At 40.6% G+C, this 24,835-nt stretch overlaps 1 protein-coding gene across 2 annotated transcripts in view; it reads right to left on the reverse strand.

The window, feature by feature from the left end:
• Positions 1-24,835, reverse strand: part of LYPD6 (LY6/PLAUR domain containing 6) — a 119,267-nt gene that overhangs the window by 29,021 nt on the left and 65,411 nt on the right. Inside the window, exon 1 of one of the 2 annotated variants that reach the window (XM_032410694.1) lies at positions 4,549-4,612. The exons of the other annotated variant lie outside the window; for it this stretch is intronic. The gene's annotated coding sequence lies outside the window, so the exon portion shown is untranslated. Of the gene's footprint in view, positions 1-4,548; positions 4,613-24,835 lie in introns of those variants that run through there. 2 annotated transcript variants of the gene reach the window in all.

The following is a 24,835-nucleotide window of genomic DNA, read 5'->3' on the forward strand; positions in this document are numbered from 1 at the left end:
AAAGAAAGAAAGAAAGAAAGAAAGAAAGAAAGAAAGAAAGAAAGAAAAAGAAAGAAAGAAAGAAAGAAATGTAGGTAAATTGGCCTCTCCCAAAACAAAAAGTATCTTTGCTGCTCGAAATCTCCTTAACATAACTAACAATATTGGCCGGGTGCTACTGAAGCCCTTTCCATGTATCAATTAATTCCCCCAACAATCCTATGAGGTAGGCACTATTACCATCCCATTTTGAGTAAACTGAAATCCAGCAGATAAGGAGAAGAGTTGGTTCAAACCGAGACAGTCTGGCCACTGAATCCACATTTGTAAATGCTAGGTGTTATTCTGTTCTTCCAATGACTGATTCAAGGTGTATAAACTTCGACTAATAAAATGAGGTAAAAGTATCACAGTAGCACTAACCAGTCATCATTGTGTCCTTCATTCTGGTTCTGTCCTTTTCAATTAAAATCCAGAGCAGTAAAATCTTTTACTGGGGTTGAACTGTCCAGCTTACTAAGAATGTAGACATATATCTTAATTTATATGTGCTAATTGCTTGCCATCTTACTGCTTTCCTATAGAATCTGTTCCTCATGTTCTACTCTTTTGTAAATACCATCGTTCTATTGCCCACACAAGGGGTCATGTTAGATAGTCACTTCATTTTAAACTGGCAGAAAAAAACCACCAGTTGGACATTTTGTTTACAAATTTTAATATGAATATTCAATGAGATTTTTTAAAAAGCATAACAAAATAATTCAATGAGATTTTTTAAAATATTCAATGAGATATTTTAAAAAGTATGACAAAATAAATTTCTAATTATTTTGTCAAAATAAATAGATCAAGAGTAAATACATCATAAAACAAAATCAATAGGGAAAACCAATATGAACTAATCAGATATTAATTAATATTTATCAAAGCAGGATAGAAAGTATAAAAATGAATACAGAAACTAGAACATTCTAAGGAGCTCAGAAATAGACACAGCTATTGACATGATGTAAGAAATTTTTCAAAATTAGAGAACAGGAAAATATTAACTGAATAATATTCTGATAACTTAATTAAAAACTGGGAAGATGAACCAAAACCAAACAATGCACAATACACTCACATTAACTCCAGATGGATTGATGCATTCATTATTTTTTAAAAACAGACAAACTATTAGGAAATAAGATTGGAACTCTTATCACCTGGTAGCAGCTTGATGATGCCAGGCTTGCCAATTTCATGCTTACTCCCCATCTTCTGTTTACATTTGGTTCCCCAGGCGAATGTGCATTTGAGAAGGGAATGAGCTGCTTGTTCCCTTAATAAGTGTGACTGCCAGGCACTGTGCTAGGCACTTGTTTGAAAAATATGATGAGGCAACAAACAAATATTAATGATATTTTTCGTTTGCCAGGTGACAGAGACAAACATAATCTCCTCTTCAATGAATGCAGCGGTGCTTCATTTTATTCATTTTACACGCACTCTGGCCAGCTGGGATTACAGCTGAGGAATGAATCTGCTCTGCTTCAGCAGCCCCCCCCCACCACCCTGCTCCTCACAGTCTGCAGCCCCGGCCCAGGGTGAGAGGGATGGCCAGGAAAGCTATCTGGTTTTCTTTCAATACAACCTAACATTAAATATCAACTAGCTGCCAACCTAAGTTCTTTATAATGTGAAACTTGCTGGCAGCACCAGTACTTCACATGCAGCAAACAACGCAAGTGGCATGATTTTATTAAAGCATCCCTCAACCACGGTATTCCTTCCGGTTACCGATTGAAAGGTCTCCCTCTGCACAGTACTTGCACTAAGCAGTATGCGTTAGTTAATGTCATCAGAAATGAAACGTACCCAGCCCCAAATCTTCACTGAACAGCACGGGTGTATGACTATGTGTGAGTAATGGACAGAGATATTGGCTAGACACCTGGATTTGAAACCTCGCTCCAACATTTTCTTGCTGTGCAACCTTGAGCCAGTTATTTAACCACTCTGTGCCTCAGTTTTCTCATCTGCAAAATGAGGATCATAATACTACCTACCTCAAAAGTTTCTTATGAGAATGAGGTAACAGAGTAAAGCACTAATAACAGTGTCTGTCACACAAGAAATACTGTGTAATATTTCCCAATATTTTTACTACTATCATTTTGTTCAAAATACAGCTTTAAAGTCAATGTAGTTTTCTAAGTCAAGGTAACTATGATGTAAATGTTGTGTTCTAAGTGAAAGAGAATATGGTGCCATGAATTTGGGTTCAACACACAGCTCCCTTTCCTTAAATCAGAAAAAATACAGCAATTTCCAGAACTACTGGAAATCCGCACATGTCTTTCACCCCAACATCTGCTCCATGGCTAGTCAGGCAGGGACAAAGCAGGTGGGAGACAGGGGGAGGGTACTTCCTGCCATGGACATTTTCATATTGCCAAGGCTCCTGCAGACCCAGGTGACTTCCTGCCATCCTTCAGCAAGCAAGCAAACAGATGGGTGATGCCCATCTACACTCTCCCCGTGTCGCCCCCAAGATACTCTGTAAGGCCTGTGTTCCACCTCCATGACCTTTACACATCTCCATTAGATTTTACTTGTTAGAAGATGTTGAGAGAGCACAGGTCACGAGCACACCATCTTATATCCCTTTGAAGGCGCATGTCTCTGTGGATGTGTCCTCACACATGTGTTTAATGTAGAATTTCCGAATTCTTAAAGTAGCTGAAATTTTATGACCCCCAACACGTTTTACTCATGAAATTGTTCCTTCTTTAGAAAAAAAGGAAATCTGTATTTTCTAAGCTTATATATGATTAGAAGAAGGACTGAAAGGCTAGATACCAAAATGGTTTAGGATTTCTGATAATTTTAGTGGTCTTTTTTTGCTTCATTTGTAGGCTCAAAAATTTCTGATCAGCATGTATTACTTCAGTAGAGTGTTTTTGAATATTCATAATATTGTACCACCCATCCCCTAGTCCAGAACATTTCCATCACCCCTCCAGAACTCTTGTACCATTAGCAGCCACTCCCAATTCCCTTCTCTCCCTAACCCCTGCAACCACTGATCTACTTTCTGTCTTTATGGATTTGCCTACTGGAACATTTTGTGTCAACAGAATCATACAACATTTAGCCTCTTGCGTCTGGCTTCTTTCAGTTGGTATAATGTTTTTAAGAGTCATCCATGTGGTAGCATGAATGGGTACATCATTCCTTTTTGCAGCTGAATAATATTTCCTGATACGGATGTAACACATTTGTTTATCCATTCATCGGTTCATGGACATTTGGGTGGCTTCCACTTTTTGACTACTGGAAATAATTTTGCTCTAACACCCACGTTCACACTTTCGTGTGAACATATGTCTTCACTTTTCTTGGGTATAGACCTAAGAGTGGGATTGCAGGGTTTTATGGTAACTCTGGGTTTAACTTTTTGAAGAACTGCCAAAGTTTTCCACTGTGGCTGCACCATTTTACATTCTCATCGGCAAAATATCAGTGTTCCAATTTCTCCATATCCTCACCAACCCTTATTTTCATTAATTTTTTTATTATAGCCTAGTGAGTGTGAAGTGGTATATCATTGTGATTTTCATTTGCTTTTCCCAAGTGATATGATGCTGAACATCTTTTCATGTGCTTACTGGCCATTTGTAGATCTTCTCGGGAGTAATGTCAATTCAAATCCTTTGCTCATTTTTTAATGGGTTATTGTCTTTTTATTGTTGAGTTAAAAGAGTTCTTTCTATATTCTGGACTCTGGACACTTTTCAGATATATGATTTGCAAATATTTTCTCCTTTTCTCTGTGTTGACTTTTCACTTTCTTAATCAATGTGTGGGCTTCATCAAAATTTTAATTTTGATGAAGCCCACACATTGCTTTTTATAAATCTAGATTTTGTTCCCTTATACAAGTCAAGCCCAACATAGCACTAAGAAAAAAAAAATCTGCATACAATGCACTGTAAAAGAACGTGTTTACTTTGGGTAGCCAGGGCTATATTTTCCACCTCTCTTTCCCATAAGAAAAACAGAATGGGCAGAACTATTTATTAATATCACCACCAACTGCTTACATTCCTGCAGTAAATCATGACACACTACTCACTCTATTAGTATATTCTGGGAACTAAAATATGAAAGATGAGTTACATGCATTCACAACTAGTCTAACCATTACTGAAATATGGGCTCTGCTGAGGGGGATGTATTTTTTCTGTACAGATTCTCAGTAGGCAAAGAAGCTTTAATCCTTAAGCCTCCCAGATATGATGCTGGACATGCTCAGATAATATGAAGGGTCTTTTCTAGGACCTTGATGTTTTTCTCTGGAGGCCACTGTGCCTTTGGACTGTCCTAGACATTTAGAAAAGATGTTGCATTTCCATTTTATGTGCTGCTATTTGACTATGCACTGAGGACCCCATCCCTGACTATGGTTCTCTTTATGAAGAAGTACACTCTCATTTTCACAGCTCTGTGACCTTTCATTTGTTATTTATGAGCTTTTGCAAATCTAACACCACTCTGACAGATTTAATTTGTGCTCTAAATTACCTTTGCATGAGTTACTCAACTGCCAGTTTTATTCCAATGGATTACTTGCTACATTCTGAAACAGAAAAAAAAAATTAGTTCGAGATCTGTTTGACTTCCTCCACTTGGGAGAAAGTTGAAAAGAGTTGCGTTCTGATTTTTTACTCGATGATAATACTTGGTATAAAGGAGGATTTCTAATACTGGTCAGGGAGGTAAAGTGATAGACAGGTCAAGTTTTACAAATCCATACCCTAATTGCTATTTCATATAGAGTCCATAAAATGAGACACTCCCAACTCCTTAACTGGTCACTAAGACAATTAAGCACTTCCGGAAGCTACATTACTGAGGTACCAGTTACCAAATGACAACACCTCAGTATTAAATCAATATACAAGCAATTGTGAAGTAGAGAAGTAATGCAAATCTAAGGATTTTCCAATGCTATTCATGCTGAAGTTTGAAATGCCTAATATGAGAACAAAATGAAATTCTGAAGCCTGAAAGATCATGAGAAATCTTGACTTCATTTTAGGTATGTATAATCGAGGCTTGGTGGTGCCTTAATGACTTGAGAAAGTTAATCCAGCTCCCAAAAGTACAAATTAAAGACATGTCTTCACAAAACTAAGACTACTTACATATATCATCCCGACTATAGTAACTTCTCACAATGTGAAAATTGCTTATAACATGGTGGTGGTTTACAAACATGCCTTCAAGTTCATTGGCATGTCTCCATTGAGAGGGAGGGTCTACATCCTCTCCCCAACCTTATAGACCAGTTGACCAGAGTATGGTGGAAATAACACTCTGTGGCCTTGGAAGCTAGGTCGTAGAAGGTACTTCAACTTACACCCAGTGTTTTGGAGCACTCAGCCATGTAAGCAATCTGAGTGCTTTGAGTGCCATGATGTGAGGAAGCCCAAGTAGTCCACACAGAGCTCCTGAGACTTCATGAAGAGACAGTGCTGCCCTACTAGTCCCCAGCTGCTCCCCCTTCACTGCCTGCTCCTTTCCAGCTCCAGCACGGTCTGATTACAACTGCATGAAGACTCCAAGCGAGACCTGCCTAGCCAAGCCCTCCCTACTTCCTGACCCACATAAACAATGAGAAATAAAATGATGCTACTCCATTTTGTGGTGATCTGCTATGTAGCAGTAGACATCTGGAATATGAGGAACTGGTGCAGGAGGGCTAACTAGGAATTATAATGCCACTCATGAAGATAATCCCATTTTTCACATTGGTGGCAAGGTACAGAAATCCAAATCAAACAGGCTGTAACTAAAATGGGGGTAGGGGGAGAAGGGGAAGAATTTTACTGTCTCATCTGACAGTCCAGCTTGGACATGGCTGGACTTTTAATCCTCTTTTCAGGAACTTCTCACCCTCAACTCTATTCCTCTCATTTGCCTTTATTCTCATTCTGGTCTTTCCACACTGTGGCCACCAGCAGCTTCAGAAGCATTCCCAGACTTTTTCCCAACTGTTTCAGGAAAAAAAAGGGGGGTGTGATCCACCCTTGGACCACAACTGTCCAGGGGAATGTGGCATTCCAACTGGCCAGAGCTGGGTCATTAGCATGTCTCTTGGACAAACACATAGTGTCAACTTCATGTAAATCACATGGTTTGAGAATAGGGGAGGTATTGGTTTCCCAAAAGAAAATCTAGGTATTGTCATGTGAAGAAAAAGAACTGAATGCTGGCCCAGCAAAATCACACAGACGTCCCTAAAATTAACAATACTAACTTCTAGTAACCTCATTAACCTGAAAGTGCAAAATGAAGCTAACGATGGCTCAAATGAGTATTTCTGCAAATGCCAGAAGGTGGGGAAGTTACCTGTTGGCATGATTTCCTTCTCTAAAAATAGAATGCCATGCCATCACAACTTTACAAATCAAAACATAAGGCACCCCAATAAACATTTTTGCCCAAGTTAGTTTGAGATGGCTTTCTGCCCCTTGCAACCAGGAGCTCTGACCAATTCAAGAGTCTTCTAAAAGAGGTCAGCCACCAGCTTAAATTTTTCTTTGTAACATATATGCTTTTGACATTAATACTTCTTTAAGGTTTATCAACAAAAAGGTTAGAGTTGGTTTTAAAAAATGTCAATAACAGGGGCGCCTGGGTGGCTCAGTTGGTTAAGCATCTAACTCTTGATCTCAGCTCAGGTCTTGATCTCAGGGCCATGAGTTTAAGCCCTGCATTGGGCTCCATGCTGGGTGTAGAGCCTACTTTTAAAAAGAAGTTTTAAAAAATGTCAATAATAGAGAACTACTCAGAGATTATCTTTCAGACCTCATAGACACTGATGTTTCATTTCCATAAGTTATAGGGAGGTATATGATCATATTCCAATATGAACTGAAGATCTACTTGCATAAAAATCAATGCTTTTAAAAAAATGTGTACTTCTTTTTCTGGAACCCCTTGGCAAGTCTAGAGTCATAGGGAAAAGCTGCCTTTGTACCTTTCCCCAATTTGATTTAAAGGTCAATTGCATCAAAAATGCTTTAATCCCCGAAGGATAAATGATGCCTGGCCAAGTATGCCCAGCAGTATATTCACATTTCTAAAAGATGTTATATTAACTCTCTTCTGCTTATTGGCTGTTTGCTTGTTTGCTTCCTCAATCAATTTGAAGTTTCTAGAGAACTGATGAGAAGGCATTTTGAAGTACAAACAGCCACAAGGGGATGGAGTCAAAGAACTCTCCAGACTGGAACGGAACACTAGGTACATTTCAGTTCCAGCCTGGCATTTTTTACTTGCCTGGAAGAGAGTGGTGGTTTGGAGAAATTTTTGCTTCGGTGTCTTTTGTTAAATGCTTCCATGTGATTAAGAAGGTTGTATTTTCAGGGAATTTTCATCCTAGACACCCTCCAAAAAACTTGCAAGTTCAAAATGTTTGAACATATTATTATTAATTCTCATTTTCAACTTATTAACAATCACTTAACCTAATCTTGATTCTCACCCAGGACCGAGAAGAACCAATCCACATTAAATATTATTTCCTATTTTGCATGGAATAGGGTTTTGCCCATGGTTCCAAGAATCCTAATCAAGTTTTTGTCCAAAGGCCTTGAAAGTTGTTTCCAGTTAGCCATTTATAACTCAAGTTCAAGAAAACTGTAGTTGCTAGTTTTATAGGTATGGAGATCCCGTTCCAAATTTCTTATAGGGTAGGAGAGCCAGCCTGTACTCTCTCTTCTTGTGGGAAACATGAAAAAAATAAAATCAAATGGCCAACATCAAGACAGTGGCTTAGGTAAAAATTCTATGGCTATCATTTTTCAAATCACTGGTAGCTAAGTACTAAATCTTAACCAATTTTTCTCATTTAATAAAGAATATGTTTCTAAAAACAAATCTATCCATGCACTCATCCTCTGAATTTCTGATCAACCAATACCTTGAGCTACACAAAACATGTCTCCTGAGAGTGCAAAGACCATTACGGTTTCATTTTGGTGAAAGGGTATTGGGGTCTGTGAAAACTCACAGTCCAAACTATAATTTGACTATTTCCTCACCCTGGGTGTGAAGGCAGAGGTATGTATCAGATGACCTCCTGACTCAGTATCACTGAGGTGTGAATTCTTCCTTTGTAGTGCACCATCTTCATTTACAAGCCTCCATAAATAATGGTTATTAAAGAAGTCTATTATTGTAGCAAAACAGAATATAATAAGATTTTACATAGTAGTATTCATCCAGGCAGAAAAAGATGTAGGAGTTATTAATAAAAGAAGATTGTCCTTGATAATAGGAACTTTTTATTCTTGCATCTAAATTTACTCCCTTCTTAGAGAAAAAATACTGAGTAGCTTCTTGTGGATGAGGAAATGCAGGCATCTAAGTAGACCCCACTCCCTGACTCCCTGACTGCTGACACTGAAAGAGCCACATAAGATCTCTCTATTCCTCTCCCCTCCTCATTACTGAGTTTTCCTATCTCTGTTCCCCAGTTGTCCTCCTTGTTCTCTATCTTACTGGCTCATTCATTCATTCCTCATCCTCTACAGGGCAGGCACAGATAGCCTTATCTCTTATACATGGTGTCATTAAGAATGCCAGCTGAATCCTCAAATTATTGAACCCTATAACTAAAATCAGTGATGTAATTCTTAAAAATCCCCTTTGGGTTGCTATGTACATGGGAGGAAACAATGATTTGCCTTGTATGCAAGGGAGAGGTGATAGATCGTTGAGTCATTTAGTCAAGAGTGGTCACAGGGCGATGCTGACCTCCTGTCCTTACAACCAAGGCCGCCCATTCGCGAGATGCCAGGTGGAAGAGCCAGGTAACACAGTGACTGCACCAGCCCTCCACGGGCCCTCAGGGAGGTCACCAGGTGTCACCAATAACACCCGACCTGAGGGCCACAGTCCTTGCTATCAACCAGGGCAGCTTATCTGGAAGAGGGAAGAAAGGGAGAAGTGGAGACAGGGATGACCCATTACATTTTATAGAGACCCAGTTAACATCTAGGTTCATACGATTTATCAAATAATTATACTAGTAAGACGACACTGGAAATAAGAGGGATTAGAGGAAACAAAAGATGTTAAAATTCCCAAGTATCACGGCCAGAGGTGGATGTAGCATGTAGGGAAGGGTAAGCTTCAGGGTCCCTGATTATAGGGGCCCCTGCCAAGGCCCTGTTCCTCGTTTTAGGATTATTAATTCATGAAGCCTTTTCCTTAAGGAGCTCCTCCCTAAAAACCTGGATCAACCACCCCTGGCCACAGTAATCGCAAAAACAATTTTTGTTATGAGTAATAACATTCTTGCTTTGTCTCTGAAAGGGGTTAGGTTAATAAACAGAAATACATGCTGTTATTCTACTCTCATGGAAAGGGGAAAAAAAGTAGATAAGACAGCACATTAACAAAGGTCAGCCTCCAAACTGGGAAAGTGGAATTATAGCTGAAGGAAACAATCCACCAACCAAATAAGTCCATCCCTCTGGGACCCCCTCCAGCACCGCCCATGAGCAAATCTCCCAGCGCCACTGAATAGAGAAAGAATGTAGGGCGCCCCTAAGGCAAAGGAGAAATTAGGGCTGAGAGAAAACCCCAACCTTTAGATAACGCGTTTTTTTTTTGTTTTTGTTTTTAACTATTTTTAAGAAGGGCCAAAGAAACCACTTCATCTTATCGCTGGACTGGAAAGGAGGCCACCGTAAGGAGAGCAAGATCACACCCAGCAGTCCGGGCAGCGCTGCTCAGGCCCCAGGTGACCAAGAGAAAGGGCATTAAGTCCCAGCTCCAGAGTCAGGCAATCCCAGACCCTTTTACCTACCTCCTAGGATTACTGTGAGAACAAACCGTTAATGCCTGCAAAGACTGGGGAGCACGGGCTCTGGAGCCAGCCCAGGCTATAATTCTGACTCTGCCACTGATAGCTGTGTAACCTTGGGCCGGTTTCTTAATCCCTGAGTCTCAGTTTCTTCATCTGCAAAATAGGGGCAATCATACCGCCTATGCCACAGGGCCCTCTGGAGGACGAAAAGAGGTAATACACAGAAAGTACTTTGAACCATATCTAGCACATCCTGCTAGCTAAGATGATTCCCAAAATCAGCCCCGAGTGTCCTAACAAGGCATCAGGTTACTCATTTGGACCAAGCTGCTGGCTCAGAACCCTCTGCTCCCCAGTCCAGGAAGGAGTCCTCTATGGAATACTGTGTTCTATTAGGGGAAATCAAAAACCCAGGTTGCTTGCCAGATTTTCTAGCTGATCCCAACTAAAAGGAGCACCCTCAGGTGAGGACAAAAACACAGGGCAAGTGAATTAGGTGAGGCAGATCGGGAAGGCCTAAGACAGGGATTTCTCAAATTTGAAAAATGGTTTCTCCTTTAAAGAGAAAAAAGTCTCACAGATAGAATCTCATCATTCTTACTCTCAACTAATTAATCTTAATTATAATAATTATAATGCTTCCTACATATACACAGACAGAAAACTAGGGCTAAGCTCCTTTGCTTAAAACCCACTTAATAGCTTTACAGTTAAACAAAATTACCAAATATAAATAAAATTACATTCAAATTAAATGCACTAATGAAATAAAATGGAAAATAACAGTAATGACTACCATTTATTGAGCACTTACTATAGGGCTGAACAGTATAAAATCATTACTATTTGATCATTTTTGACCCACAAAAATGGCAGTCTTATATGGTTCAACCCACCATGTGCAAGACACCCTCTGAGTGCTTCCTTTAATCCCCACAGCACTGTTAAGTAGGCACTATTATTACCCCATTTTACAGATGAGAAAACTGGGGCACCCAGAAATGAAAACACACATTTTTAAATCTTCTACATAACTGGCAGGTGCCCAGGAGGGAGCAGACACTACTTGGGGAAGCCCCAACCTAGGAGGCATACAGCACCTGGGTATGGGGTGATGGAGGAAGAGCCAGACCCAGAAAAGTTTTGGGGCAGCCAGTGAGCCAAGAAGGACACCAAGATGGGGATGCTGGAGCACAGGTGCCACCCACAGAAGACCACCTTGACTGGGTACCCTTTTGTGTGTGTTCTGGGTGGGGCAGAAAGAGGGCTTTGTTGGGTGGGACTCTGAGAAAGAGAGGCTCTGGCCCTCCTCGGGGAGCAAGAGTCATGGTGCAAACCTGGAGAGAGGAGGTGCAGGGGAAAGATAGGAGAACAGAGGGTAAGGAAGAGAGAAGGGGGTTGTCAAAGAAGGGCCAAGATTTCCAAATTTGCTGCACATTAGTATCAGCTGGGATCTAGTGGCTCTCACGCATTACAGTTTCATTGGTATGGGGTGTGACCTCAGTAGTGAGGCTCAGAAAATCTCTCCAGGTGATTCTCATGTGTAGCAATGTTTGGGAAGCTTTATCCTACTTTTGCAAGTGCTGGTGGAAGGAAACAGTTCTGAGGTGCACTCCATTCATCCAGGGCAGCAGCAAACTGGGCTGAAAGTTCCCCAGAGCACTCAATTAAGGAACTAGTAAGCAGTCCAAAATAATCTGTGTTATGTATACAGCTAGGTCTCCTCTCTCTATCCTTCCTGGGCTCCTCAGAGTACCCAGGAAAGGAAATGAGCGGGCCGTGGTCTATAAAATGACCACAGCTTCCAAGCTGGTTTCTCCAATGCTCTGGCTCCAAACCTGACTGGCTTCTCTTGGCCACTTTGGTAATGACTTCCCCAAAGTGGTTTTCTTCCTCTTGCTGAAGTGATTGTCCCATGTTGCCCTTGAAAGACTCAAGGGTGAAGTGCACTCTACCTTTCCAACCCAGCACACTTAATTTTACAACAACAAAAGAGAAAATGTCTTGAGGCCTCTCCTGGGACAAATAAATGCTTACAACCATTACTCTTCAGGTAGCCAGAGAGAAGGATGCGTTTTGAGAAAGGAAACAAATAAGCCAACATTTTCAGAGGCAGCATGGAGTGTTGGGAGGAGAATGGCTTTTGCAGACTGCAGACTTGAGCTTGAACTCTTGCTCTGCTGCAAAGAGCCATGTGAACTCGAGCACTAAACTCCCTGTGGCTCGGTCTCCCTGTCTGCTCTGACACACGGGGATGCCTTCAATTCATCAGGACCCCCACACCGCCATTTCCACTTGTGAGTGACTACGATTGCGAAGCTAAGCCTTGATCAAGAAGGGACCCCCTCCATCCCTTTAGAGGTGGCAAATTTTCCATCTTTACTAACTTTCTAGTCACTCATTCTGATGTTATTCATAGAAGGAAAGCTGGGCTGAGAATAAAGCAAAAAGAAAAGAATCGTTGTTGGGAATAAACAGGAAAGGTAGCAATACATTAAATGTATACATTTCACGCTGTAAGTTAGAATAACATAGTTCCAATATCAAAACCATATAATTTATGCAGTTGCATTGGATCCCGCCAGGTCTTTTTCATAGAGGTTACAAAACAAAAACAAAAATATGCATATATCATAGAAAATAATCCTACAAGAGACAAAGGAACTGAATCAAAGACCATAAAAGGATTGGGATTTGATACGGGATGACTTGTTGCTCCAATTCCTGTTTTCGTGCTTATAATGATCTGGAGTCTCTGGCCAGCCTGTGTGTGCACAGGAGTATGGTCAGTAGTGATGATAAATGCTACAATGATTCCATGTACACAGCAAACTTAAGGGTCTAAACCCACACTGTCAGTTAGGTCTTTCTGCAATGACGGAATGTTCTACATTGGCACTGTCCAATCTGGGGGCCACTAGCCACATGTGGCTATTGAGCGGTGGACATATGTGACTGAGGACCTGAATTTAATTTTACTTAACTGTGATTTAAACTAAATAGACCTATGAACATTGGCTACATTCTGGGTAGTAGAGTTCTACATTAATGATAAGTAAATGGAAAACAGTCAAACTTGCAATCTGAGGACCAATTAGGGCTAGGGTGAAGTAGCATGATTATTAGCCAGCTAAATACCAACACATCAGTATTAATTAAATCAAGTCAGAAAACATGATGCAACTGCTTCTATGGAAGGTACTCTTGGCCTGCTCATCAGTGCTGGGGTGAAAGGGGGTAAAAAGGAAATGAACTAGGGGCACCTTGGTGGCTCAGTTGTTAAGCATCTGACTTCGGCTCAGGTCATGATCTCAGGGTCCTGGGATCGAGCCCCGCATGGGCTCCCTGCTCCATGGGAAGCCTGCTTCTCCCTCTCCCACTCCCCCTGCTTGTGTTCCCTCTCTCACTCGCTGTGTCTCTCTCTGTCAAGTAAATAAATAAAATCTGTAAAAGAAAAAAAAAGGAAATGAACTAGACCGAGGCATCATTTTTCAGAAGTTCCACAAAGAACCACTCTACCCCACCTTTATTTTGTTTTTAGTTGATGCCTGAAAATGTTAGCATATTATATGTGACAAGAATCATCCTATATGCTTCACTTATTTATTGCTTTTTTTTTTTAAAGATTTTATTTATTTGACAGAGAGAGACACAGCAAGAGAGGGAACACAAGCAGGGGGAGTGGGAGAGGGAGAAGCAGGCCTCCCGCATAGCAGGGAGCCCGATGCGGGGCTCAATCCCAGGCCCCTGGGACCATGACCTGAGCTGAAGGCAGATGCTTAATGACTGAGCCACCCAGGCACCCCTTATTTATTACTTTTTAAATATTTTATTTATTTGAGACAGAAAGAGAGAGAGCATGAGAGGTAGGGAGGGGCAGAGGGAGAAGCACAGCAGGGAGCCCAAAGCAGGGCTTGATCCCAATGAGGGGCTCAATCCCAGGACCCTGGGATCATGACCTGAGACAAAGGCAGACGCTTAACTGACTGAGCCACCCAGGCGCCCCTCCTATATGCTTCACATTTGATCCTGTCAATTATCTTATGAGGTCACTATTGTTTTTTAATCCCAATTTGTATAGGTGAGTAAACTAAGGAAGAGGAGGGATAAGTCAATTGCTCCAAGGTCACCTGGTAGAAAGCATGGGAGTGGACATTAGAATCCAGTCATCTGGCTTCATACACCATGCTTCAAAGAGCCATCCGTAATATAGGAGTGACAGCAAATAGAACTGCCTTTGACAGGAGGCTGCTTGCTCAGTGTACCCCAGACATCCCAAGACTGATGCTTTAGGGGAAAGTGGTCATTTCAGCTTTGAGAAGTGTACAGGAAGCATGTGAACACTGGACACTGAAGGAAGAGGGTAAAGAGACAGATGCAAACAGGGAAACCAGGTGCTTTGGAAGACTCACTTTGCCAAACATTTTCCCCCAGGCCCTCTCTGGATCTACTGGTTTCTTTGCAAGTCATTAAAGCCAACGGCAAGACTGTAGATGGAGATGTAAAAAATAGTGCAAGTCTTGAAAGAATTAGAGGGAAACTGTTTCTATTATAGGTTGAGAGTCCCTAACTCAGTTTGCTTGAACTATAAAATCTTAACCTTGCAGATCAAAATGTAGGTAATTGTCATGGGCTATCCCCCGCTTTCAATCCTCCATTATTACTCATTCCAGAGGATTCCAAATTTCTGTATTCTAAATAATGCTGTGATTAGCATCCTTGCTATACAGCACATGGCCTATTCCCCATTGTTTTCTTAGAATAAACTCAGACATGGGGAAAAAAGAAAATTAAAAGACACTGTCGTCCACTGGGTAGACCAGGAAGAATGTTAGGGGTTTCCCTTCCCTGGAATTGCGTCATAAAGCTATGACGTTAAGTATTTCCTGGGATCCTTTGTTTTCCTCTGCTTGTAATCAAGAGGGAAAGAGAAGAATCTCTCTTGGTCCGTCCCTCCCGCAGGATTGATTAAGCCAAAAATATCAAGTCCGGGTAAAATGAGGAAACATTTGAGTTTTCCATGACAATACAACCCATCTCTTTTTACCATGAGACTTGTGAACACGGTAACTTTTCTAATCTTAATTTACACTGCAAATTCGACACCTCCCACTAATAATGCATGTGCTAAATATGGCCAAAGAAAGCATCATAAACTCCAAATTAATTACTGGTTTATTTGGGAGAATTCATTCATGTAATAAATATTTACTGTGTCTAGTATTTATTGGGTATTCTACATTCTGGGGTTATAGAGTAAACAAAACAGATGAAAATAATATTTGATGTTCTGTCTCAATATATTTCTGGTTTATTCCAGCTCAGTATTTTTGGAAGAAGAAATTGATTCAAGAAAAATTAATATTGAGGTTCAGTTCAAGATCCAGCTGATTAAATGTAGCTCATTAACATTGTTGGTTCAGCACAGTTCAAGTTTCTTGTAGTAGTATAGGGCTTGGGGACTCTCTACTCCAAAATGAAACAACAAAAATGTAACACATGAAAATTATTTTGTTACTCACCAGATCCCAAAACCCCAGAATTGCTCTGGACATTTTTGTCTTCCTGATATGTAATATCTTCCCAGGTTTTCTGATCCTACTTACTAAATGCTTTTCAAATCAGTCCCATCTTCTTCATCATGCTTATTGCCAGAACTTCAGTTCAGGTCCTTAATTTTTGGTTGGACTGTTGCCATAGCTTCTAAACTGGTCTGCCTGTCTCCAGTTTCTTTTCATTCCAATATTTCTGTCTTAGAGTTTTCAAAAACAGAGATCTGAGCATATAGTTCTACAGTTAGAAACTCTAAATGGTTCTCACTGCTTGCAGGCTATAGTTGAATTTTTTTATCAGTACATACAAGGAGGTATAGTGTTCTAGTGGGAGAATGAGAAAATAGACCCCCAGGATTCTGCATTAAGGCCATGCCATCTGCAGCAGAGAAGTACACCCCTTTTGAAAAACAGCCCCTGGCATATTGCTGAGCCCTGCTAAAGACGGAATGCTTACGTCTGTGCTAACAAGTGATCATGCATTCAGAACTGCCCATTATAAGCTGGGTTCTATTAGACCTAATCGTTCACAAAGACATTCATACCTCCCAGCACCTCAGCCAGCATCATTACCTGGGGGCTTAAGAAATGCCTGATGCACAGGCATGGAATCCTGCACAACAGAGCATCTAACCAGGACCCACTTCACGGAAAGGGGTTGTGGCATTGAGCCGGAGACCATGCAGCTGGCCTCACCAAATGCTGGAATCGCCTTCTGAAGGTAAGTTGAAGCACCAGCTCAGAGGCAATACTTTGAAAGGACAGGGTGGCAGCCTCAGGAAGCAACAATTACATCAGGTCAGGGTCCTCCATATGATGCTGTGTCCTGATTAGGAAGAACACATGAGTCCAAACACCAAGGGGTAAAACCATGAGTGAGCGGTCTCTCTTACCACCACCCCCAGTGACCCATGCGACTCTGAGCTCTGTGATATTGGAGGTCCTCATTTACAAAGGGGCACAATCTTACCAAAGGACATGGCAAGGTCCCACTGAACCACAGGTTTCAGCTCCCACCAGGGCACCTGGGACTCTTTGTGTCCAAAGACCAACAGAATGCCACACTGGCAGAGATAATTGGTCCTACATAGGAGCAAGAGGCAAGGCTACTTTTACATGATGAGGGCAAGGAGGAGCATATGAAACCTAGGTGATCCTCAGAGTGCTTCCTGGTACTCCCTTATCCCACTGTGGTTGTGAAAACACATAGGCAGCAGTCCCAGTCCGAAAAGGGGATGATTACCAAGGTTCCAAAGCCCCCAGGAATGAAGATTCGTGTCACACCATTAGGGAAAGCATCAAGACCTACCAAGGAGATAATCAAGGATGTGAGAAACTCAGAATGGATATTGTAGGAGGGAGAGGGTGAGTACCCGTTGCAACCCCCAAATCAATTGCAGCGAGAATGGGATGTAATTTGTCCAACCAGCCTTCACCTTCTGAGGTTCCTCTGAGGAAAAGCAGCCCACAGGAACCACAGGGGTGCTCCCCCTTGAACTTACATAGAGAAAGAGGTCTGTGTGGCACAAAGGGCAGACTGTAGCAGCCATGAGAATAAGCCTCATGATCTCTGACTGTAGGGAGCACAGTTAACCTAGAGCCCTAGCTGCGCTCCAAAATCCATCACCACGTTCATCCTGAGGCCACACTTCCAAAAGGCTGCTCCTAGCCAATGAGGATGGCAGGGATACTAGAGCTGGCTAGTATCTGGGAATACAGGAGACTCCTCTGAGAGGTGACTTTGGCTCCAGGGTGCCCCATCTTCCTTGCTAAAGTTTCTGGGAATTGCACTATAGGCTAAGGCCCTCCCTCCCTCCCTCCCTCCCTGTACCACTTTGGACAACTCTCGCAGCCTCCCCCAGCCCATCCCCATTTCCCTCACAGGTGAGCAATAAATCTCTTACACATCTAATCCCATTTCAGCACCTGCTTCACTGTCTTCATGACCTGCCTCTACCATCTCTCCAGGCTCACCCCCTCCTTGCTCCCAGCAAGCCCCTGCTGGCTGTGCACTTTCCATAGACACCACTAATGAGCATGCTACTTTCTGCATCCAAGCCTAGGAAAATCTATAGGACTCCCTCTGTCTAGAATGCCCTACCCCCTTTGCTTTCTCTCCGGGGACTGAGGTTTGGCAGTCAATATAAGCAGCACACTTTGGCCTGGCCCTGTTTTCACTATTTCTGTTTTTGCATGACCAGTTCAAGGGGATCTGCCCGGCTACAGGGCGCAGCTTCCTTCCTATCCTATACCAAGTTGTAGGGCTCCATATATTTATCCTATATGGTACACATCCCACAAAGTGTCACTCCCACTAGACAGCTTAGTGAGGCAAGATCTGTTGAGTTTTCAAAAAACCTTAGAAATCCAGATCTTTATTGTGAGACGGCTGCATTTTAAAGGTTATAAACCGATTCCAAATTTAAACAAAACCCAACAAGAGGTCACACAAAGACTACCCTGACTGCTATGGTTATACTGGCCAGCGTCCATCCACCCCTCTTAAACACGCTAACGACCTCGACCATAATCCTTACGCATGCGCCCCGGGGGGCTGAATGCTGGAGGCTCAGCGCACAGTGATATCTCTAAGAGCTGCAGCACTCTCTTAAGGAACGTCACCATTACATGTTAGATTTTTTCTTCTTAGTTCATGAAGTATTTCATAACCCCTTGCTACTGCAGACTGTATTAACCTCACCAAAGAGACAACTAATTCATTATCTTGTTCAACAAATAGTTGAGGACCTAACATGGGCCAAACCCTGTGCTATGTCTAGAGGCTAGGATCTGAATAATCAAGCCCTCCTAATTGAGAAAGTCATAATTAAGTAGAAGACACAGAAATGTAGAAGGTACAATGTTATGTTATTTGAGATTTTATTAATATATTTATTCTCTACTAAAGGCAAATATCTTGATTTCTCAAAGAACATTAATATCTTTCAAACAAACAAAAAATAAAACAAAATATATATATTTTCAAGAAACACCTTGTTTTATAAAATATTGCTTATTTTCAAAATATATATATATTTGTTTCTTATATATATGAAACACCTTATTGTTTTACAAAATATTGCTTATTTTCAAAATATATATATATAATTTCAAAAAACACCTTAAACCATAACTTGGCTATTTGAAAGATTTTAATGGATGAGGAATCTTTTCATTATAAAGTTGTAGAAACTGAGGATTTATAAAATATAAATAGTGAGCATTTAAAAAAATATTAATAAATACGTTTATAGCAGCAATGTCCACAATAGCCAAACTATGGAAAGAGCCAAGATGTCCATCGACAGACGAATGGATAAAGAAGATGTGGTATATATACACAATGGAATATTATGCAGCCATCAAAAGGAATAAGATCTTGCAATTTGCAACAACATGGATGGAACTGGAGGGTATTATGCTGAGCGAAATAAGTCAATCAGAGAAAGACATGTATCATATGATCTCACTGATATGAGGAATTCTTAATCTCAGGAAGCAAACTGAGGGTTGCTGGAGTGGTGGGGGATGGGAGGGATGGGGCGGCTGGGTGACAGACATTGGGGAGGGTATGTGCTATGGTGAGTGCTCTGAATTGTGTAAGACTGATGAATCACAGACCTGTACCTCTGAAACAAATAATACATTATATGTTAAAAAAAAAAAAAAAGAAGATAGTAGGAGGGGAAAAATGAAGGGGGGGAATCAGATGGGGAAACGAACCATGAGAGACTATGGACTCTGAGAAACAAACTGAGGGTTCTAGAGGGGAGGGGGTGGAGGGATGGGTTAGCCTGGTGATGGGTATTAAAGAGGGCATGTACTGAATGGAGCACTGGGTGTTATAGGCAAACAATGAATCATGGAACACTACATCAAAAACTAATGATGTAATGTATGGTGACTAACATAACATAATAAAATAAAAAAATAAATAAATACTTGGTAGTAAATGCTTTAATAAAATCACTTCAAAACTGTTTCTCATTTTTACACTCTGAAATTTATTTTTCTGAATAGTGGCATAAAACATAAATTAATTTGGGAGAAGAAGACAAAAAGTATAATACAATTTTCTTAACTGAATATCTACCCTATCAAGGTTTCATTGCTTATTAAGTCCTATTTCTAATGATGTAAATTTGTAAAGAAATACGAATATAACAGCTAGTTCTAGGGAGACTTGGCCATAGATTCTGGGATTGCTGAAGACCCATCTATACATTGTAAAGATACAACTAGCTACCCTTGGCCCTGTCCCTAACTTATGCACACCTGCACTCAGCTAGTCCAATGTGTGTTCTCATTGTGCGGTAAGGTGTGGTGTGTGGATGGAGCCCCAAATTAGAGTGAACCTGGCTATTGTTCCAAATACTTCTTTCCATCTTCCCCTCAAGTCCCCAATCACATTGCAAATCAATTGCCTGGTACCATTGCAGTTCCACAAAGCAGATATGTGAACCTTACTTTCCTAATAACCCTGGCCAGCACTTTGAAACACACAAATTGAAGCTGCTCTGTGTCTATGAGTATTGGGAGAATTGTCACAACTGGATTAAAAGGCCAATCAGATGGTAAACTCCCAGGGGAAACACTCATGCCAGAACAGATTGTTAGCTGATTTCAAGAACAAATGGAAAGTGCAAATCTCGGAGAAATGAGTGGGAAAGGAGAATAAAATAAGTGGGATATGAACAACAAAGAATTTGGGCTACGGAAACCGTAGTTTGGTAAGTCTGCAACACAGTAGAAAGATGAAATCCTTTTTTCTTCCTAATTCTTCTTTTTTTTAAATCAAGTTTCATTTTTCTTTATATGTGATAAAATTTGGGGAGGTTTTTTCTCTTCATCTATTTTCCTGTATAATGTGATAAATGAGGGGGTAGGAAATGTCCCAGAAACTTACAAACTTGACCTCCTCTTTCCCCTACCCCAGGCTCACAGTGAGCAAGGAAAGGCTGCAGGCAAGGATTTTGGGTTCAGGATTACTGGGCACCAGGGGATATATGGAGGACCTTGTGGAACAGTCTCCTAAATATTCTCAATATGCCTTGTGTGAGGAGAAAGCCAACTGTTGGAGGATGCTTAACAATGTTAACCTTTTATAAAATCAGGGAGAAAGGAAAACGCAAGCCGCAGGAGAGATCTTCTGAGATGAGTGTGACATTGTCAAAAACAATAGAAATGCAAGGGAAATTAAGAATACAAGAAACCTAGCAAAATATTGTTACTATGTTTGGTCTTAAAATTCAGTTCTGGGTTTCCTGGCTCAAACGGCAGTATGGGGAGCATGAGTTCATGATTATAAAAGAAGCAAATATCATTGGCATGTAATTCACAAATAGAAATTCTCCTGGAAGTATTTATTATCTACCTTCCATTTTCATTCCCACCACATGAGACAGTTTAGATCCTAATATGAAATGAATTTTTATATACAGTTTTTTAGATTAAAGAATGGAAAAAGTTGACAGTATTTTGGCTCCCAATTATCACAGTGCCCACAACACAGTCTTGAATATTTATTCCCTGTTAACTGGATAAAAAGAACAGAGACACTGCTGGTTTAAGAGATCTCTCCCAGACACTGTACTGTGTTTACAGCGTTCACAGACCACAGTCCCAATGTGACTGATCACCAACATTTTCTGAAGAAGTAGACTATTACAGAAACAGACTCAGGAAGTCTAAGATAGAATCAGAAAATCTGTATTAAAACAACAACAACAAACACAACTTCTGTGGTGATTTAAAGATTTCCAGGTATAGAAACTTAAGGATTAGATCAAGAAAAACATGGATAAACATCATCCCTAAACAGCAGTTCCCAAAAAATGAAATAAAAATTGACTAATAAATCTTTTCAAAATGTTTAACCTTATCAGACTTAAAGAAAAGTGAATCAAAACAATGATTCAAAACCATATAATTCATTCACCTATAAAATTCGCAAAAATACTTTATTTGATAATACCCTATGTTAATGAGTGTGTGGGAAAAGGACAATCTCATTTGAGAAGTAAATTAGTTTCTCTTTTTTGGAAGGTAATTAAAAAGTATCTATTAATTTTTTTAATGTGTGTGCTCTTTAATCCAAAAACTCTGTTTCTAACAATTTACCCAGCAGATATATTTCAAAAGTGTGCCAAGATAATATAGGGGAGAAGGTTCATGATAACCTAAATATCTAATAATAATGGGGAGGTTTATAAGTTAAAGTAATACCATACAAAGGAATATTGTGTAACTTTTTAAAAAGGAAGATCTACATGATATATTATGAAGAAAAAAAAGATGATGCATGTGAGAATGTACACCATGGTCCTTTTTGTGTTTTCAAAAAAGGAATGCATAAATACACACACACACATACATATATGGGCTCTATGCATAAACTTTATTTTATGAAAAGATACCTAAAAATTATTAATAATTATCTTTGGGGAGGGGGCCTCCACCGGAGGAGTGAGGGAAGTTTTTACTTTCATTTTGTTCCTATACTGTTTGCATTTTCTCACCACAAACAAATATTCAAGGGCATGCATGGTGTTTTCTGCAAGATCTGTTTAATTCCATGCTAGCTTCCATCACTCTCTAGTACATTTCTTAGTCAAATACTTCTGTCAATCACTATGTGAGTGAGTCAATTTATTTCAGATTATATCCCACCCAGCTGCCAAACCACTTACTTGAAAAATGGATTTGAGAAGGCCTATAATAAAAGACTCATAGTAAGGCTATTAAATAAAAGAAGCAAATAAAATTCATGGAAAGGAAGAGGAAATAAAAAGCCCAGGCAAATGTATTGACTATGACTGAGCAGTCAGCATGGCTCCAAATTTCCTAAAGAGAAAGGCCAAAGTAGAAACATGATGGTTGATGTCATTCTTACTGCCTGGAAAAAGATTTCATGCCTATTTGTCAAAGATTTTTTTTTACTTAGTGCTGAATTCTAAGAACCATGATCCAAGGCACTTTGAAAACATCTTGATTTTATGGACTTGGGCTCTCAAATTTGACCCTGCATCAGAATCACCCAGAGGACTTGTGAAAATACAGATTTCTGTGTTTCAGGGTTTCTGATTGAGTAGGTGTGGGGTGGGGCCTGGGACTTTTCCTTTCTAACAGGTTTCCCAGGTGATGCTGATGCTGCTAGTCCAGGACCATACTTTGAGGCACAGGGATTTTTGACTAACCCTTCATTCATTAGCCCTTAATGGTTAATGACTTCATCAGTAGTTCTGCCTAGGATCTGGAGATGCTCTTCACATAAGCATTCCAGTGAAAGACTGAAATGTAACCTAGTTTCTTATGATCTAATCAGAAAACAAAGATGGAACTCGAGACAGCCATAGACATAAATGAATTGCACATGACTTGGCCCTTCTAAATACAAATTCATTCCACATCACCTGCCCCTGATAGGGCTTAGACAGGAACTGATAATGCAAATTCATGACTGGCATTAGCAATAGCCTCATTTTACCCACACAGTAGACTGGTCTCCTGCCAACATCCAAAATATATTATCATTCAATTCCAAAACCATGAATCAATGACCTTTAGACAATCTGCACTCTTTTTTTTTTTTTTCCTATTGACAAGGGGAATAGAGGATTAACTGTACCAGAAATTAACATAGGACTTTTCTCCTGGAGAGGTAAGAGTTCAAAACACTTTTCAGATAAACAACGTCGTTTGTCTTCCAATATCCCACGGCTGGGGGGGGGGGGGGGGGTGGGGGGGTGGTGGTCTAAGCTGCACCTTCATTGGAATTCTATGTCTGAGGCCACTGTCTCTAATCCCTACTTGGTTCATGGATCTTAAAGTGCTCAGTGCCACAGGAAATAATTGGTGCACTTCACAGCTGCACTCAGATAAAGATCACACACACACACACACACACACATATTTGCATGTACACTGACACCAACAACCAATACGTTTTATAAGATTAAAAACATCTAGAAATATATCCAGCTCCTATAAATGTATACATTGTACCTCAAAACAGGGAAAAATGAAAAAAAGAATTTTTAAAAAACTAAAAGTGCTCTGAGATCCCTGAATTTCAGTAAGCTTACCTTGTTTTCAACAGTTCAGGTGCTTATTTAAAGCACCCACTATGTGCCAAGTACTGTTTCAGGAACTGGAATTAAAAGTTGGACACAAACCCTACTCCGACAGTACTTACGAGATCTGTCGTAAAACAGATCGTTCCAGATGACAGGGATAGGTTAGGTGTAATGTCAGCTGTATAGCTAAACAGTGCTCAGAGAATGGTCACTTAACCCCTCCTGGGGGCCCCAGGGGGCTTCCTGGGGGAGCAGACACAGACAGAGACCTGACAGGTGAGCAGAACCTGCTGGAATGAAGACAGAGTGGTATGGCGAAGGACCCTGGGCTCAGCTGAAGGTTACATACCCAAAATCCAATCACTCCTTCTTTGTTACAAACAGAAATTCAATTTTGTTCAGGGTGGCATCCGGCCTGACTCGAAATAGCTTCCCAGAATGTCCTACAGCCCTGGTGATCATGTGACACCGTCCGGGCTAATGAGATGCAAATGACAGCCACCGTAGGGCTTCCAGGAAAGCTGATACCTTACCCGTGCCTTTTGCTTTTCCAGAGGTGAGTGTCATTTTGGGGAGTATGAGGAGTAGGAAGATGGAACAAAACTGGTCTCAGAGCTGTCACATCTGCCCTGGCCTGCCAGCTTCCAGTCTTCTTATTAATGAGAAAAGGCAGTGCCCGTTAGGTGTAGCCCCTGGAGTGTGGATGCATCCGGATGGGTGCAAACAGAAACCCATTTTATATACATAGGCAAGACTCTACGCATTACTATTTGTTTTATTTGTTTGCAAATCTAATCTTAGAGCAAACGTTAACATCCAAAAGCAACATTCCTGAATCCTTCACTTTTACCAAAACATGAAATTAAGGATATCCTGGCACTTTCAAAAAGTGCTGTTATAATTAAGCAGCAAACACTATTAACAATTGTGGTAGCAGAAAGTTTAAATATGATATTTAATCCAGCGCTAATAAAACAAGATTGCAATGACCAGTAACATTTGCGGTTTCCTCCGAAAAAAAAAATCACATGAAGACATAAATCCCAGGGCTTAAATAAAATTTATTTAGACAAGACTTTTTCCTCTCATCCTACAGAAAAAGAACTACGAACTTTCTCTCCCTCCCTCCCTTTCCTCTCTCTCTCTCTCTCTCTCTCTCTCTCTCTCTCACACACACACACACACACACCCTGCCTTTTGTTGTTTTCTTACATACAATCATACAATCACTGGTCTCCAGCACTGACGTCGCTTTCCTTTTGCTACAGAAACAGCAGCTGAGACCTATCATCAGCAGAAAACCATGCAAGGGTTTTAAAGGCTGTTACTTTGTTGCCTGGGGGAAAAATGTTAAGAGCCGG

Source organism: Phoca vitulina, unplaced genomic scaffold (genome assembly GCF_004348235.1).
Source record: "Phoca vitulina isolate PV1807 unplaced genomic scaffold, GSC_HSeal_1.0 scaffold1, whole genome shotgun sequence".
Lineage (NCBI taxonomy): Eukaryota > Metazoa > Chordata > Mammalia > Carnivora > Phocidae > Phoca > Phoca vitulina.